The following is a 19,953-nucleotide window of genomic DNA, read 5'->3' as shown; positions in this document are numbered from 1 at the left end:
TAATTTGTACACATAATATCTATGTGTACAAATATCCATTGGTATTTCCAAATGGAGTTTGAAAAAGATAGGTGTTACAGGAATATATATCATAGTTTTCTTCTGAAGTGTCCAGATATTAAAATCTTGTTGAGCATAAAGGGGTGAAGGTCTGTCAAAGCAATCCTACAAGTATTCTCAATTGGAAAAGTCCATTTTAAATATTTTCAAATCTATTCATTCAACTAATTCCTTTCTCAATTCAAACAAGGCTCCTAATTTCCACCTTTCTCCAGGAAGGGAAAGCAAAATACCAGACTTCTTATGGTAGGAGTCAGTTTCTGATTTATTTTTTTTTCCTTTCCAGTCAGCTTTCATAATTGCTCCTTAAACTAGCTAGGCTTCACAGCTGTGGTGCCTCTTCTCAGTGGGTGGCCCTTTTATTCCTTTTGAGTCCTGGTGGGGAGCCTATACAATCACAGCAGGCACTACATACAACTCTATTTCTGAAGTGGTAGCAATATGGTGAAACTGTATATTAACTTTCACACAACCTTTTTAATTTATGAATTAAAATTATTTTAACTCTTTACAAAAAATTCTAAAAATTTATGTGACATTAAAATTGCTCCTTACTTTATGCCTATTAAAGAGGAGCACAGATTGTGAAATCATGAAAACAAGGTCTGAATGATATTTCAGGAGACTCTTTCAGATTCGTTCCAGCTACACCAAATCATAAGTTATAGCAATTTCTCAGAGCAACACTTCTGAACATTTGTGACTTTTATTTTTTTCTCTAAGAATTTATGTCCAGATTTGTAATCAAATCAAAATATATGAAATTATACTTACCTACATTCAAATTTATCCACATTATTACTTTCATAAGTGTATTCATCATAATGGATTAGCACAAAAAGTTACTGTCTTCTTACTATATAATATTGACTCTACTCTCTCTTGGCAAAAGTTGCCTCTGCACAATGAGAATTGAAATAAAAGTAGTACATGGATCCTACTTGCTTCCTTCAGTCAACTTCTTATCACTGAAAAGGCTAAAACAGTATGGATTCATGGAGCAGCTTCAAAACAGCTTGAGATGATGTGGAAATAGGAAACACGAAATAATTTATTATGACATTGACTGTGCATTGCATGTCCACATAGAAAAAAATGTATCACCAATGTCAGTGTATACAGGTATTTGCAGCCACCTTGTATATGTTTGCATGAAACTTGTTCCTCCACTCTGAGCTGTTTTGACAACAGAAAGGACAGTTGCTAATGTCAACAACTAACTTGGCACTGACAGCTCTTTGAAGTGGTAGAATGTCAATGAGCTTCTATACATAGTCACCTCTGTCAGTCAATTGGAAACCTGGTCTATAAAAGATCCATAAAATTTTTTTCTTGGGAAACATGTGTAGACTTGTCAAGATTTAAGAAAATGTATTTACTAAATGTAAGTAGTGTCAGCTGCAGTACGTCAATAGTTATGAATCCATAAAATTTTAGAAACAAATTGTACTTGTAATTGACTATGATCTCTCAAACTTATGTATTTGAATGAATTATTCTACCTTATGGAATGTCCTTAATTTCCAAGAAATAGTTACATCAATATTGTATTCTTTCCCATGTAAAAATATCAGGTAAAATAGTGGTTTCAGCACAATAAAAACAAGTGACTGCACCAGGATCTGAGCTGTATCTGAGCTTCATTACTATTGCCTTTAAGCCTTCTTCAAAACTAGCTTCTGTAAAATGAGTGTGCCCTCACTACTGATGCAGTCTAGACAGGTAATCTGTGCTTCTCCCAAGACTAATTCTTTCCCTTGTTTGATCTACTTGATAGTTCCATGGCTTTCCTTTCTGTTTCAAGAGAGTCTGAGAAGTGGAACAATATGTTTGTGGCATGAAGTACAACAAAAATGCATCTTGTGTTTTGCCCTGAAGGTGACCAGCCCATCCTTGCATGGTCATCGCAGTGGCGGGATCTTGTCATTGGCAAGACACAAGCAGGAGATGCATTCCTATGAAGAGTGGCTCTTTTTTTCCCCATGAAGATAATATTGGGGAAAAAATCTCTGAGTTGGGATAACATCAAGACTATGTGTTTGACCTTGTTTGTGTGTCCACTGGCTCATATATACAGGGTTGCTGTTGCCAGCCTGTTACTTAGGAGACAGTTTTCTGTACTGCAGACCAGCAGCCACCTCTGTTTGAGACTTGATGACTGCATTCCCCAGTATATTGTGCTGCAGTTCAGTAACACCTGAACCCAGAGGATGCAAAGCTGTGGACCTCATACTGCTCACATACTTTTACATCAGCTTCTATGCTCTGCACAAATATTTTAAATATTCACAACTCTGTACGACTGCATCCCCTTTTGGCATTCCACAATTTTCTAAATACAAATTTCCTTTACTCTTTTTTTTCAATTTTTTTTCAAGCCCTGTCCCTCAAATACTGATGGAAAATTGGATTGTAGGGAAAGGAGAAAAAAATTTAAAAAGGTGAATATTGAATCCTAAATAAATCATATCAAGTTATGACCAAGCCTAAATTTTTGACTTGGGCTCTACATAACATAACTTGAATTCAAGGCAGCTCTACAGCCAGCATGTAAACTTACATTTTCCTGTGGTTAACATGTGAAAGACATTAGTCATATTAATTTGGCCTAGCACCAGCTGAGTGCTATGTTGAAAATAACCTAGCTCATTCAATGTTTAAAACAGGAACATTTTATTTTGTTTGCCTCCCTTTGCTGTGAGGCAAGAGGTGAACTTTTTCTTTGTTTTTATTCATTCCATTTATTCATAAGGTATTTCATTCCTGAGCAAAAGACTCTCACTTAAGCTATTAAACAATCAGACTACAGATATATTTGCAATATAAGAAAATAGCATCTCGAAAATCCCATAATTTTTGTCTTTAAAATGTACAGGTTTTTTTTACAAAGCTGTTCATTGGTTTAATTGGTTCCACTTCAATTTTTCTCAAATTTTATTTGCTTAACTCATACCACTGAAGAAAGATTTTTGCAGTGTAGGGTAGAAAGTTTGGTGAATTTGGTACATCTATTGACAGTATTCTTAATTATACTTAGTGTCTTTGAGCAATAACAAAGATTCATATATATTATTTGCCTAAATTTGCAGTTTGAATTTATATGAGTGATTAACTGCTTTAAAACAGCTATTTCCTTGGCACACATTTCCAGCATTAATCCAAATTTATGCCTTTTAGACAATGACAATTTTTTCTGGGTGCCCTGTGGGCATCTCATAACATTGTCAGGGAAGAGATCAGATTCTTATAAATTCCTTTATGCATTAAATCCTCTAAGTCCTCGAGGACCTTCTAAAAGGTAGAAACCTTACTGTGCATGAATTCCCCTTTAACAACAGAGACCACTGATTTCTTACAGATTAATTATTTCTGGTGTTAGTTAGTATGGATTCTTCAGTGTAATATCTAAATCAGCTTTTTCTGACTAAAAGGTAAGTGTATCACAACTTGTCAAAAACAGCTGCAGCACTGGGGAATATGAATTACTCTGCTGTGCCCTGACTCAGTGAAAGGTAATGGAGGGGAGGATATCTCACAAGTGCAACATGAGAGACTGGCTGAATGTGTCCCTGGTAAATGAAATGGCAAGACCCATAGGACTTCACTGTGGTCTCAGTCTGGGTTGAGCAGCATCTGTCTCGTCTTCTGATGGAGGACTCCACCTACATGATACTCTGGCAGACCTAGTGCTGATTATGTAGCAGGATGGTTGGCCCAATATTTGAATGAAAACTTAGAGGGTGTTATGCAGGCTGACCATCCACATTGTTGCAGATGGGCTGGGAAACACTTCAAGGTGAGTTAGTCCTTTGTACAGAGGTAACATCCCAATGCCCAGCTTCAGGGCTGTGGTGAATGTGGCTGCTAGGGAAACAGCTGAGATCCCTTATCAGCTCTAGTGTCACTGACAGACTGTCACTCCTAGAAAGCACACAGAAGAGAGCACTGCTGTATCTGAAGGGTGGCCTTGAGTGACTGGGTTAGTTCATACACACACATATTGGAGGCATGTTGTAGGCAGCAACTGGTGCAGGTAAAAACATGAGGTAATCACTGCATGGGTTCTGGCCTGGCACAGTATTGTCTGCCTGGAAACACCCCTGGCTGCAGCCTTCAGGTGGCAGGACAGGGACACCTGTGCCTCTCTGCATGGTTCCCATGCTATCCCTGCCCAGCTCCAAGGGACAAATTTGCCTAGGACAGCCTGTGGACTAGGTATTAAAATCCAATGCTGATTTGCTATTGGAATCATTCTTGCTTTAGAATTAAATAAACTACTACAAGTCTTTTTTCTTTTTATGTAATTCTTGTCATCTTTCATTCTTCATTTTCAATTAAAATAATTATTTTTGTTTGCAGAGGAAACAGATGATAAAATGATGTTTAACCAGCTAGGGGGGAAGCACTGAGTTTGTTATTTTGAGACAAAAGGCACTCAGGTAATAATATTGTTCCAGTTTATTTTCTTTTAAATCAGGTGTCCAATTGCTTATTCTGCTGTGTCATGTTGGTAGCAATAACATTCCTAAGGCAACCACTTATTGGGAGTGCCAGTGAACAGCAGTTCATTGAACAAACCACAGTTCTATTGGTGACTAGCATGACATACCTGTCAGAGACAGCTTTGTTTTAGAGAAACTGACCCATGATGCAAACAAAAATGGTGTATCAAAACAGATTATTATTAATTTTATTTAAAAGACAAGCTAATCTAGAATTAAATATATACATCATTTACTAAAGCTATTACTACTGTCAAAGATTAATAATGCAATAATGTGAGAATTAAATCAAGGTAATAATTGAAATTGAATCAATAAATCAATTGCATCAAATTATATAGCACAAAATTATTACAACTAGTTAAATGCAATCATGAAGTCAGCAGCAAAAAGAAACCTTTGGTTTTTTTTCTTTACTTCTGCCTTAGTAGTTGAAGAAGAAGATGTTTTCTTTCACTTGAGTCTTAAGTAGTGCTCCATTTTTAAAATGAGCACTGATAAAATGTTCTGATGGAAGATTAACCAAGAAAGGCTGTGAACTAGGTTTTACCAGTTTTACAGAAGTATAGAGATGCAAGTGACTCTTTTACCACTCACCACTGCCAGTTAGAACTCATAGCTGCTAAAGAAGCCATTTTAATTCTTCTGCTCGATTTCCTCCATACATAAAAATAGAAAATTTAAGAAATTTAAAATTCATTGAATGCTTTGGAATACTGCTGCTCGGTTTCTTTGAGAAGATAGCCAGGAATGACAGATTTTGTAACTTGAGCTTTTAGTGTTGTATATTCTTTTCCATCCATACATTTGCAGTGGCATGGAAAAGCCCTGACCACACATAAAGAGAGCAAAATAACACCTCTCCCAAAATAAAGCAGGCAGCTACTTGATTTTCTTTGTCTCTCTGCTTTATATGAATATTTATTACAAATATATTATTTATTACGTCCAATCTTCCATGCAGTGGTGGACTAAATGTAGCAAACTCTATCTTTCACCCCTCTTCCTTTGAACTTCCTTTGGACTCATCAAGATAAGAAAAAATTACCTCTCTACTATGTGGTCTTAACTGTTCTATAAAACATGTTCCACATTATTAAGGAATTTTCTATGTGACTTTGGGATTAAGTAGAATGTTTATCAACTTTATATATGATCTGGCCCAAGTCCCAAAGGGAGTAATCTTTGGCTTTATGACAATTTAAGTTACACTCAAGAATTACCAATAACCTACTAAATCCTTTATTAGAACATTGTGATAACATGAATGGGAACCATAATAGAAAAACTGGAACCATCTTCAATCTGCTCCATCAACTGTGGTTCCATTCTCACAGGAATTGTCAACATCTAGTTAAATATGATTCAATTGCTTAGTTACTTTCATTCATCAGGCAATAATATCATGGAAGTTAAAACATGTCTTTATTCAAGACAAAAATGTATGTATTGCTCCATTTCATCAAACCACATACAGCTGTGTTTGCGTCTCTGTGTGGTGGTCTCCCACTTTCTGTAGAGCAAACCTGTCTATGCTGTGATCAAAGATGGACTTCTCTGACTGACACAGCAATAAAACTCTGCCCTTGTGCCAGTCCTAAGGTGAGCTATGTAACAGAGCTTTCTATTGTAAGGATGTAAATCAGCAGCAGATATGAAATGCCTACAAGTGAAACATAACAATAAAATGATAAAGTGTTGTAGTAAAACATAACAATACAATGATAAAACTTTGTAGTAGCACAGATTTCCTCAGTTCGCTACTGTCTGTTCAGGCCTCCAGGGCTTAATACATGCGTAAACCTTGTAAACAGGAAAGAGCCATTAATTTGAATGAATTCAGGCATGAACTTAGGGGGTAGAATTGCATCTCCACAGGGTACTCATTCTTTTTTTGTTGTCTGTGAATCACCATGATGTGCACAGAATAAGATCAGCCTCTTACAATGCCCACCTCTCCCAGTTAAGCCCTGCACAGTGCTCAGTCTGCAGTGGTGCGAGGCAGGGCGTGCAGCTGGGGATGGGCTGGGGCTGTTGTGCAGTTGCTCCATTTCTGTTTCCAGAAGCTCGTGTCCTCTCCTGCCTGTATGCCCTGGGCATGGCCCACTGCCCAAGACCATTTAATTGCATGGGTTAGGATATGAATTGCCAACTGCCACATTTGGCACAGGAAAGGAGCAATTTTGAGCTTACTGCAAAAGAACTGAGACAGTGTGTGGTTGCTTTGAGAGGTAATGTAGAAAGCTTGGGTTATAATGTAGCTGACATTCCCTGCATACTGTGCAAATACTGAACTAGATTTTCAAATATTTAATACTAGCAGCTACAGAAAAAACATTCTAGATGTGTCCTTCAGAAAAAGGGAAAAACAATGAAAAATGAGTACCACATAAATGTGTATTTCAAATCTCATAGAAAACCATTCTCCTCATTACAGAATTAGCAACAACAGTTTTCCAGGAATTCTTTCAAAAATTTCTTCTGAGGGCTGCAAGCAATTGTGATTTACTGTGTTAGGTTCCAACTTGTCCGTGGTTCCCCTTGGAGCAGCAGCCTCTCTACTTGTGCTCTGAATGATTTCGGATAGGCCTAGGAAACCACCATAGAATGAAAGTAACAGCTCAACCCAAGAACACAGTGCCTCATACTTATGCACAGACACACACAGGTGGCCAAATACTAATAACAAGAGACTTTAAAAAAAGAAAATTATGAGGTTTTTTTCATCACATTATTTTGTGGAAGTAGCAATTAGACAAGAAAAATAAAATGTGTAATATTTATCAAAACCGTTACATAAGTCTTAAATTAAAAAATTCCTCACTACTGTCTGGAGTTGCTATTTTTTAATGGAGTACATTCAATTTTATTGAAATATCTTTTTCTGAGAAATTACTTCATCAGCTTTCAGATTTCTGGGATTTACTCATAGAAAACAGTTGACAATAAACACTGTCAGGTTGGATTCTGAAACTAAGTTGAGTAATTCTAATGAGATTTCAAACATATTTCACAAAACAGAAGGAGCATAACTAAATAAACATTATAAATAAGATTTATGATATGATTGCATCTTGACTAGTGTGTGTCCTCCTGCCTTAGTGACACAAAACAAGACACTTTTAAAGGGCACAGCAACTTCTCCTTTTCCCATTCAATGGATTTCCTTCCCAGACTGCCAATATTTCATTAATTTTTCTCTACATGGATGAAGCTGCTGTGTTTTATCTCTTTGCCTCAACATGCTGTACTGACTTTTATGCTGTCATTCTGAACACTAAATGAAATGCACAATACTTGCAAAATTTCTAATGGTGGCTTTCCTTTCATGGGGAATTGACAAATGTTTATACTATTTTATTGGTATGTACAGAATATAGTCTGACTAAAATTTCAATAGCAAGCCACAAAACAGGCTATAATTCAGTCAGGAAAAATAAACCCTGGATACTCAATTTTGAATTTGGGTACACATTGTGGAATTTAGGCTTTTTCCCATCATATCAACAAAGCTTTAGTGGTTTGTTTCCACTTAGTGTGTATTGGGTCATTTCTGACTTGTATTTCTATTTGATGGTCAATTTTTTTTATCCTATCTGTATTTATTTTGTAATTGTTTTGTTTTCATAAAGTGCTTCCAATGAGGACATACTTTATAAAAAATGCTTTTAATGCCTACAATTACTTCAATCAGTGTTTAAATAACTTGAAGCAAAATAAGCTCAAAATAAAATGGAAAAACTAAATTCAAATTTCTAAATTGCAACACAGAAAAGAAAGTGATTATGTTCCAGATGAAGTAGAAAATGCTCAAGTGAAAAGCAATACTGTAAATGAATTTAATCACTAGGAGGCTCAGTGAGGAAGTTGTTTGTGATTTTGGTTAAAGACATATCCTATTTTTCACTGGCCTGGGGTTCTGCTTTGCACATGTGGTTATGCAGACTGGAAAAATCCTACTGCTATTCTACAAAAGAGGATAACTGTGCCTTCACTGCCACAGGGAAGACCCAAACCCCAGTTAATTCATATTAATTAAGAATTTATTAATCATAGTATTGGCTATAGTGTAGTTATTATTAGTAATAACTTAATTTTAATAGGAAGAAGAGGCATATACACACACACACACACACACACACACATATCTGGCAATCTTTTAGGAAACCTTGCAGTGAGGATGTCAGGTATGACAATTGCTTTGGGTCCTTTTGGAAAAGAAAGCATGACCTTTCTTGGAGCACTTTGATGTGCCAAGCCACAGGGGCAGGTGGAGTTGAAGGTGATCAGAACTTGGACTGAATTTAAGTTATTTAAAAAAAGAGTTTGGACACTTGATCATGGCTTTTGAAGAAAATAGAGGAGAAATAGAATGTGGTCATTGCTGAGGTAGAATTCCTGCCCACATATGCAGCATGCAGCAGAACAGTGCAATCAGGCTTTCAGAGGATTTGGGTGCTGTGACACAATCCACTGCTGATATTAAATGGCAGGGATTTTTGAGCTGTGTCACAGCTCTTTGTGTTCACGTTTCTTTTAAATTGCTATTTCTGCCAAAAACAAAAACCTTTTGCTATTTTGAAGTTGTTGCTTTAGTTCACTTGTCAACTGCAGTGGGAATGTGTGGGATAAACCCTTGGAAAAAGATAAATATATATATATAGATGGAGATATATATATATGTGTGTGTGTGTGTATATACATATATATATATGTGTGTGAGTGTGTGTGTGTATATATATATATATATATATACATATATATAAAAATTTAAAATCCTTAAAATTCCACAAAGTGATTCTCTCTTGGATGTATAGATACATGCCCATCTATAAAATTGCTGTTGCTTTTGTCAAAGACTGCCAGCAAATTCCAGCAAAGTTCTCAAATTTGTTTACTAAAACAAAGCACCCTCCTCCCCCTAACAGACTGAGATCATTCATCAAATGCTGATTCCCTACAAAATATTTTCTTGCTTCATATTTTAACTCACACTAAAGCAATTGATGCAGTTGTAAATTCTGTAAATGACTAAAAATTACTGAAATTGGGAAAACTATTAAAATACTGAAAATCAAACCCTGTGTTTTCAGGCTTCTGATCCTGCTAGAAAAATCACATCACCAAAAATTAGCCATTTGAACTAAGTGTCTTGGCACATCCCTCCTTGCTCATCTACAAGATAATGAAGTTGTTTCCTGTGAAGAGGAAGAGAAAAACATTGTATGTAGGAAGATAAATAGTGCAAGTATGGGAAATCTAACTACTAACTTTCTTCAGCAAATCTTCATAAGAAGGGTTCCAGTGACACTGTAAAAGAAAACAGAGATTAAAACAGAACAAGAAGCAAAATAAAAAATGTCTGTAACATGCAAGTACTGGGTACCCAGAGAGCCATATGTCTGCCAGTTCTCTGGGGATTAAAAAAATGAGAGGAAAATGAAGCAACTGAAGACATTTTTACTGGATGACTTCCACCATATCTGGTGCATGTTTTATTATCACCAGTGTAGCTGAGGAATTCCTATTTCTCTGACAAAAGGAGCAACACTAAATGATTTTGTTACAGATTTCCAAGGTTGCATTGCTAAATCAATTGTGAGAAGTCAACCCTGACAGAAGAATGCTCAGCTTCATAATAGAGCTAAAGAACTTGGTTTATATGAAGGCAAAACTTCAACTGGCTGATGCTGAAAATGCCAACATTTTTATACTGAATCTGCAGCAGTTTTGATGTTTTTTTTGGTTTGTTTTTGTTTCCTGCCTGGATCACCATCAATCGAATGATAGTTTTTGGAAATAGACATGGATATGATTGCAAAGGAGAACATCTTTGCCTGGGAACCTTGTATAAGGATTATCTTGTAACAGTAGCACTCTTATCCTTTAGATGTTTTAATCAATAATGCTTTGGGAAGAGCATGAGGGGCCCTAGTTGTCACTTGATCCTAAGGTACATATGAAATTAATTCCATTTTTTGGATAACCTTTTTTGCACAAATGAACAGCCTTTATTTTCCAATAGAGTTTCTGACTATAAGAATCTAAGTAGATAAAACATCTGCAATTCTATGGGAAAGAGGTTGTATCTACACCTTGCATCCAATGTTCAAGAGCCAATGTATCAATGAAAAACTGTGATCTGGGTAAGCAACACACAAAAAGCACCCCCAAAGTGCCCCCAAGCATTCCCAGAACTTTGCTTGTGATTTAAGATGCAAACAGCCATGGGATGGTCAGTCCATTTGGGGTACTAATAAAATGTAGTGGGTTCTTCCCCTCATATAGAAGTTCTTGTAACTAAGTTGGAGAGTATATTTAAAAACTGTGTGTTTTCACAAGAAAAAGGGGAATGAATCATCCTTAGCTTAAGTATCTAAAAGTTAGAAAATCTACATGACTTAGGCTCCTTTTATTATTAATGGCAAGGGAAAAAAAACCATCCTGAAATCAGAATTCACAAAAGGGCACATAAATCCCTATTTGGTAGTGTCTATCTTTGTCTCTTGATCATAAAGTTTCGTACAGGGATTAGTTCAGGCTTGATAGCTCACTTGCAGACATCTTGATGATACAGCTCTCCCACAACTTTAGTAGTATATTACTGGTGAAAGGAAAACAGTTTTATGCTTTAGTTACACTGCTAGCCATCTCTTCTACATACAGCTAATTTTACTCCTTTTGATGCTTTTCCTTCCTAAATTTTATTTTAGTTTTATTTTATGGACATTTTAAATTCTGAACACTTTCTCAGAATTCTCCATTACTACTTCTGATAACTTGTGTATGTCTTCTTGAAAGTGTCTGTCTGGTTTGTGTGCTAGAGAAATTCCTCTAGTCAATTACCATATCCATCAAAAATAGTAATATTTCCAATATTTTACTTGCTTTTTTGCATTTCTCTAAGAAACTATGGGAATATATCTGATTATTATTCATCTATGCAGCTTTAGAAATAATATAGCATCAATCAGACTTGAAAATTGAGTTAAAGTTGGTAATTTTATTTTTCTGTGTGGTCATTAAGTATTTAATATTTCCTTTTTGTCCTTTAGGGGATAAATTTAAGAAAAATTACTTCCCCTCTAAATGGTCTCACTTCTGCCAAGTGCCCCAAGTAAGACTTTCCTGTGACAGATTATGCTTGGTTCCATGGAGCTTCTGCCTGCTCTGTTTGGAGGTGACAATTAGGCTTGTCCAGAGGTTTTGGCTTTTGATAAGGACCCTTTGTAATAAATTTCAAAATTGCTCATTTTCATTTAAGGTCTTATGTTTGTGTTGAAAAGCTGAGAGTGGTACACTATTTTATCAAAATATTTAAATTGAAGTATGAGCATATATTTCTTTAATTTGCTTTAGGTGCAAAGAAAAACAAGGAATTGATAATGAATGACAAAAATTATCTTTAGCATTATCGAGTGCTTCACATCTATTAGGTTATATATGCTATTTACATTTCATCATGTACTTTACCTGGTTTACAGGTACTGACTGTCCTTCAAAATATTCTTGCTATATGCATTTTATAATCCATTTATAGGTCTGGTTTTGAGAATGATAAATCTATTTTTGCTAAACACTAGTGTTCTGAAACAATGAATAATGAAAAAAAAACCAGTAGCATTTCAACACTTCTAAATGCAATATAATTTTTATTAATATTATCTGTTCTCATTAGCTTTTTTGTGACTGGAGAAGGAAATTTTTCTGTGTTCATATGAAAGATCACATAAAAAAATCTGTTGTCAAAGTAAACTTAATTAAAAATCAGAAAATGTTTTGGGATTGTTCCTTCAGGTGAAAAAGATATAACATCCAATAACCCATATGAAAAACTACAGAAATATAAACCTACAATATTAAAACTCAAAGTCTTAGAATTATAGTCAAAGTCTCCAAATATTCCATGAGAGAAGCTTCCTCCCATAAAAATCAAAATAACTATAAATGATAATGGTAATCCCTTTGGTTTATGGAAACTTTTATGGAACAACTAATGTAATGATCCTGGAGTCAGCCACCATTTCACCACACTTCACATCATCTACCAAGATATAAATAGTATTGAAAAAATTGTCTCATTTGAAAACCTGTCAGAGGGAGGCCTTCTTCTGAATTAGGCATCTATGCCATACAAAAAAGGAGGAGGGAAGCTCCCCTCTTCACAACCTTTCTTCTAGCCCTGCTTCGATGCCCTGCCAACAGAGAGAGCTCCAGGAAGAGTCTCCTCTCTGTTCTGTGAGCCTGGCTGCTAGGTTAGGGACAATGGTACAAGACAGAGCAATTTAGACACTGAGAATTCAGTATCCATATTAGAAAGCAAGTCACCAGAGACACACACAGAGTCCAGGGGTCCCAGGGGTACCAGATTCACAGATAGCTTGTCCTGCTGTGTTGCAATCTAACCAGGCAGGGCTGTTGTCTCTCCAGTTTCCATTTATTTGTTCTATGGACAGAACAGAGAACTCTTCCCAGACAGCCACCAGACAACAGGGACAGAACAACTACTGGAGACAAAAATGAGAAAAAAAATGAATAACCAAAGGGTTCATGTGGGATGTTTTTCCAAAGCATTCACTTTGAAAATTCCTCACTAAGTATGTTCTTTTAAAAGGTGTTTTTGTACCAAAATAGAATGCATTATCCAGTGAGTCTCCATGGTAACTTTGTTTCTTATTAAATGGAAGATGAAAAAAGCCTAATTAACTCATATGGCCTTGTATTTGTTAAAGCATTCTGCTATACCTTTAGTGACTCTGTCTGCTGTATATTGAAAGATATTGTTTTTCTTTGGCTGCTTTTCTTTTTAAAGAGTTACAGGTTTTTCCTATTAAATGTAGATCATTGTGCAAACAGCAAGTGGTATATCAAGGGAGAAAATGATGCCTTTCTGCCTCTTGTTCCTTTCTTGACTTTCAGATACAGTGCTACCTTACCTTGGTGCTGCAGGAATAGTCATTATGCTCCTCATTCTTTTCATAAAAATCTAAATGATAGGCTTCCAACAATCATATCTGGTGCTACTCAAGTGCAGTCCTTTAGACAATTAGCTTAACCCCTTTACCCAGGGAAATAAATTAAAATAAATAACTTTATCCAAGCCTTTCAAAAGCATTCTAGAGCAAAATTGATGAAAATACAATACAATACAAATCAATAAAATAAAATAAAGAACTTTCTAAAGGAAAAAGGGCAAACAAATCTATGGGCCTGGGTACAATTCATACTGTGGCCTTTTTACTTTTGTCATAGTCACAAGAAAAGCATCCATTGTACTTGAAGGTAACACAAGACTGGGAAATACTATGGAGGCAGAATACCAGAACTGATACATTTTTAAAATATCCAAATAATTTTCAAATACCTTCTACTTCTATGTGGTTTAGTATATCAAAAGAAAAAAAGTCACTTGAGAATGAGCCTTGAGTTTCTTTTTTTTTATATTTTACACACACAGATTGAGTTTTTATGAGCCTGTGCCTTGGCTATCCTGGTGCAGTTCAAAGATTTTAAAGAAGGTCTTCAGCAGCAAAGTTGGACTTGGTGATATCAAAGATCATTTCCAATTTTATCAATCCTATGATTCTCTGACAGCTGCTATATGGCCCTTGGGAACACTTAGCCCGGTCTTGATGGGGAGAAGCATCATTACCAGTGAGATGTGGGGAAGGAAGAGGAAAGCTTTCAAACTAAGGATACCCAAAAGGAGTTATTCAAACTACAGACATACATGAAAATGCCTCCCCTCACCACAGACATCCAAGGAACTACTATTTATTGGAGGCCCATTCCTAAGCCAGCAATGGAGAACAACAGGTAGCAGAATGATCATCATCCAGGGCATGATGGGCATCCCTCACCTGTTGGGATGCAAACCTGGCAGGTGGTTGCTGAAGAGCTCTTGTGGATCACCTGAAATAGGGCTACCATTGTTCCCTGGTCTTCTTCCTGGTTCCCTGGGAGCTGGCTCAAGTAAATCAAGTAAATAGGAATAAAATCTTTCAAGGCATTGATTCCAAGTAGTGGACAATGATCTCAATACAAATGTAAGCCTCTTTTTATCCTTTACATCTGGGCAATTTTCTTAGGTATGCTAGCTCCAGAAGGCAGCTATTCTTTATATATAACTTTTTTGTATGCTCATTTATGTTTTCAAATGGCACAGTGCTTAGACTCTATGCCTGGAGTGTGGCATGACAACAGGTACACAGTTGTGTGGAAGCTTTTGGAAATGCACAATAAAGAAGCTTTTGGAGAGGTACTCACAGAATGATAGGAAGTAAATCTGGTCCATTCTTGCCATTGCATACAGCAATCATTTATCAGAACCATGGCTAAGTTTTGCTTTAGAGAAAACTTGTCCCAGGAATAAGCCGACATCTGTGCAACCAGGAGACCAGTGTGCTGCAGAGCAGGGTTGGTGTGGTTGCTGAGGAAAAATGGAAGGCAGCTCCCTTATGGAGGAAGGAAAGCAGGACTGAGAGAGCATATGAAATAAAGACAAACTAGGGTATGGCCTAAGACCTGGAATGGCCTTGCCAAAGGTAACCCAAGTCCTGCAGGATAACAGGTATTCCTTAAAGGCTCCCCATATGATATGTAACATAGAGATAGCTGTTAAAGCCAGAAGACACTATATGAGCTTGAAATTATTGAGAAAGGTCAGGCTTAGCCTTTTTTATTGGCATGTCCCTTGGGAACAATCTAGCAGAAGGTAGCACAGAAAAAGCACTTCCCCATTGGACATAGCTCTCCCCAAACTCAACAGCAACAAAGAATTATAGTTGCTGGCTTTTAGATGTGTGTGAAGTGTGAAGGGCTGTAGCCATGTGCAAGACAGCAGTAGCTCAGAGAAAGGTGTGGAGAATCACTGGTAAACTGCTCAAGATATGTGACATGGTTACTGGAATTTGTGAGCTGTGATTTTAGATGGAGCCTAAGCTCTTTAGACAGAGCCTCAGCAGTGCAGGATGGAGAACAAGGCACTGGGCATCTAGGGTTTGTTTTTTAGAGTTTTCCCGTCCCTTGTGGTGGACCTGGATAGGAAGACTCCCTCCCTAAAAAACACATCCTTAGAAAATCCATAACTGCAGCTGCCACAGAACCTGGTCACTTGCAGCTCCACAAGCCTTGCTTGAGTTTCAGCTTTCTGACAGCACTGTGGTTTCAAAGTTCCCTCATTCTAAATTCTGTGCATGAGAACATCCAAAATGTCACATCAGTCATTGAAGAAGTGAACATAACATGAGCATTATAAATCTCTGATTGTCTACAGCTCAGCATAATTTCTGAAACTAGCAACGTAGCAGAGAAGATGCCTGACAGAGCAGTAAATAGGGAAATGTTCACCAGCTGCAGTGGCAAGAACCATCTGAGTTTCAGTGGGCCAAATAAGGAGCTGGAAAGTTATTAAGGAACTGAATTAGCTTCTCACTTATGTGTCATCATTTAAAAAGTCTTGTTTCCAGTAAGCTCCACCAATTTGAGAAACACTGTATCAGAGCATTCACTTCCCTCCAGCTTTTGGAAAATCTGCTCAACTCCTTTGCCCTTCTGCACTAATCCATTCTGTATCCATTTAAAATTGTAAATACAGAATATGACTCAGATCAGCCATGACTCTATGAAGGGTCATGTTACAATAATTGTTCCTGTCATAGATTTTTATACTGTTGCAATTGTTCAGGGTCTTTTTTTCTTTTTTTTTCCCCAATAGAAGTAGTATATATATTTTCTGTGCAAAAATGGTAATAATTCCACCAACAGCAAATGATCTCATATTGCAGTGCAATATAGCGAAAGAAAAAGATTAGTAAAACAATTGTAGGTTGGTGTCTAACAATCTCATCCTAGAAGACTTCAGCTTTTTGCAAATCTTTGTTATCTACTCCAAGCCACTCCAGGTACCTCAAGACTACAAGGGAACTCTTGGGTCACCAGCATCCACAGCATCATATCCTATCATATATGTATCAATTTACCTTTTTCTATAACTGAGAAGCTGAAAAAAACTGGAAGGTGTTCTCTCTTAAGCATCAAACCTGTTCAGCACTTCACTGTGCTGTTTGAAAATAATCTAATCTTGAAAATAATCTGATCTACAGTTAATGTATCCATGGTTCATTGTTAATGTATCCATGGTTCATTCATACCTGTGCCAAAGTGGCTCTTTAGCATAAATAGATCTGAATCTCCCTTGATCTTCTCTGCTTTAGATATTTATAGACAGCAATGACACCCCCACTCAGTTTTCCTCCTGCTTGTCTAAGCAAGCCACACATCTCTATCTCTGCTAATAAAATGTGGTTTGCATTCTCTAGGAAAATCTGGTTAATCTTCCTTGAGTTTAGCTTTACTGAGTTCACAGGTAACCAGAAGTATATGATCTAGCTGATAGGACCTGCAGAGAAGCATACTATTAATGTCTCTCTCTCTCTCTCTGTAGAAAGGGATATACTCTAGATTTCATTTTTTAATCTCCTCATACTATTGGACATATTTCTTGTTTGTCATTCTCTTCCCTGAAATCCACCTGCACTTTCCAAGTATATACTCCAAGCTTACAAATTTCAAATTTCAAATTTACAAATAATTTCTCAGAGCTGTCCCTGTCAACATGGCACTGCACCTTGTGCATTAATTTACCATCACATTCAGTTTGGCTGCATTTTATTCTGATCTTGCTCTATATAACTAATTTCTGACTTAGCTCACCAGCAAATTTTTATATACTGTGGGGTTTTGTATCATTATTTCTATTTTTGTCTTGAAAGTGCTCCTCAGAGCTAATAGTGTTTTTCAGCCTTAACATTTTTTTTTATCAGTGTTGATCACTGTTACTTTTTCACAATGGGCGTCATTTTGCCATGCAAGCACTCTTACTGGTTTCATAAAAAACACAGTGGAGTAAACTATCACTTACAGAGAAAGGATCTGCATTTCACTTAAAATGTAAAAATCCAATGTACATCTAGTTTACAGACTAAGTAAGAAGTTATCAAATACCTGGAGGATTATTCCTTTTGTTATGCACTTCTGTTAATAAATCACTCTTTACATGACTCTTTCATCAGAAAGAATTGATTCTTCTCTATAAATATATATGTAGAAAAAAAAATCTCTGAGACTGCTTCCCCTTAAGCTGAATATTTCAAGAAGTATTATTGAACAAGGCACAGAAAAAAGACAGAGGATTTATGATGTGTGTAAATGTGTTAGAAGCTGATGTGAATTCATTTAACCTGAGGCCTCTAACAATAATGTAGTTGAAATAATTTCAATTATTATCATTCTTATTGGAGAGAGTAAAATACTTTTTTCATTAAAATCTGTGGCTTGCTAAATGAACTAAGGCATCTTAAAAAATGGCATTAGAATGAATATGCCACCCACTATAAGGAGATACAACATAAGATTCTATTTACATCTTTTTCTCAGGGTCAAATCCTCCTATACATGACCTTATTATATGTTTCAGGGATTGACAGAGTTTGTAGAAGTATGCAGTAGTGTATGTTGTAAGCATTTAATGCTTCTGTGTTTGCTTGAAAAGAAAGATGGTGGTACACACAATTTTCAGGGCAGGCATTCCTGTATTTTTTTAACTTACTTGGCTTTGCCATCAGAGCAATCCTTTGTTCTGGCTGCTGCTTGAACTTGTGCTCTCCTGTACAATGCAGGTGCCTGAAAGCTATTTCCTTTGATGGTGGGTTTGTTGCTTTTTACTGAACATTTAGTGTGGTTGCCTTGCTCCTTGGGGGCCAGGAGTGGAGGGGCACTCCCAGGGCCATCCCGAAGGGCAGCAGGGCTCTGCCACACCAGTGAACTGTCCAAGGGCCAGGCAGCCTGAGCAGTAGGCAGGTCTTGGGTCAAGTCCAGAGCTCTGACTGTGGGTCAGAGTCCAAATTTGGTCCAGCAGGTATGTACAAGGTGCAAGCGTGGCTGTAACTGGGGAGTGGCTCTGGATGTACCTGGTGGGCAAGCCTCATCTTAAACCAACTCCTGGACTAGGAGGAGGACTCTTTGCTGGAGTATCTTAGCAGATCTGCTCAGGAGGAGCCTCCACTGAGGCTTTTTTCAGCAGAGATTCTGCCAGCAGCTCTCTCCAAGGCTGGGTACCCACACATTATCTAAGTTGTCTCGAAGCCCAAGCAGAGAAATTCTCAGCAGTGGGACAATGTGCTCAGACACCTGACATTCAGAATCACTGTATATATTGACTACCATGGGGGAAATAATATTGTTGAGCAGGAAAAAAGTGTCCCCAGATGGCAAATAAAGCAGAGGTACAGTTCTTTTGTTTTCCTTGACTTCTTGTTCTGTTCTCAAACATGTATGATAATCTCACTTGGCTCTCCTACTGCTACTGTTTTCAAGTGGCTGCAGTTATAAGTAGCTAACCTGCTGAGACATAGTCTATTTAATACCTGGAGCTGTCTTAGGGACCAGACATCCCTACAGAATACAAACAATTGGCAGTGGGCAAATGCATCCAGAAAAAATAAGGTTCTATTGAAACTTTCAGCAGGTGAGAAAGAGCGATGATGGATTTTTATGTACAGAAAATAATAATCCCTGAAATTGTGTCCAGAGTTTGTGTAAATTTTGTGAATTTTGAAAAAGATTCTTCTGATTGCTCAGTACTTTTGTTAATTGTGTTCCTCATAAAATGGGAGAATAGACAAGCAAATCATGAGATTTATATTCTTTGGGAATAGGCTAACATAAGAAAACATGGAAAGGAAAAATAGGAAAAGAGAATAAGCATCTTGTACCTGAAGTGTCTGACTTTTCTTTTTAAGTTGCCTGCCCATAACTGTGAATATTTGAAACATTTTGTTTCCACTTTGAGATCACTTTTCTTGCTCACTTTGAATGCCAGAACTCCTCTTCCTCAGGATTCTTCTTATTAATTACCAATTCTTTGACAATTGCCTCAACTAAGAAGGATGATGGGGAGAGATAGAATAGACTAGCTTCCTACCTGGGCCAAATTTCCAGTTAAAGTCAGGGCAGAAATATCTGTACATAAATTCTTGCAATTAAAGCATGCATTTGTTAATAAGTCATTCTTTTCAGTGTTTGATTCCAGTGAAAATTTTGTTCCATTGCACTGTGGAGATCAGAATTGCTTCTTTCAACATTTCAAAAACTCTAAATGAAACTCCAATTATCATCAGATCAATTTAAAAGCAATGATGCTTTAAAGATTTTAATTCCTTTTTTTTTGTTGTTGTTGTTTCCTGATTGCTAAACTTTCCAGATAAATTTGAACATGTATTCAAAACTTTCTCTGTATCTATGAAACATTGAAGCTTTCAATTTTTTAAAGGAAAGCCTGGATTACAGAGAGTCCAGGTGATTTCAGAAGTCTTGACTGTAAGAAAAACTT

The sequence above is a fragment of the Molothrus aeneus genome, chromosome 2 (assembly GCF_037042795.1).
Source record: "Molothrus aeneus isolate 106 chromosome 2, BPBGC_Maene_1.0, whole genome shotgun sequence".
NCBI lineage: Eukaryota > Metazoa > Chordata > Aves > Passeriformes > Icteridae > Molothrus > Molothrus aeneus.
Note: the sequence above shows the minus strand (reverse complement) of the source record.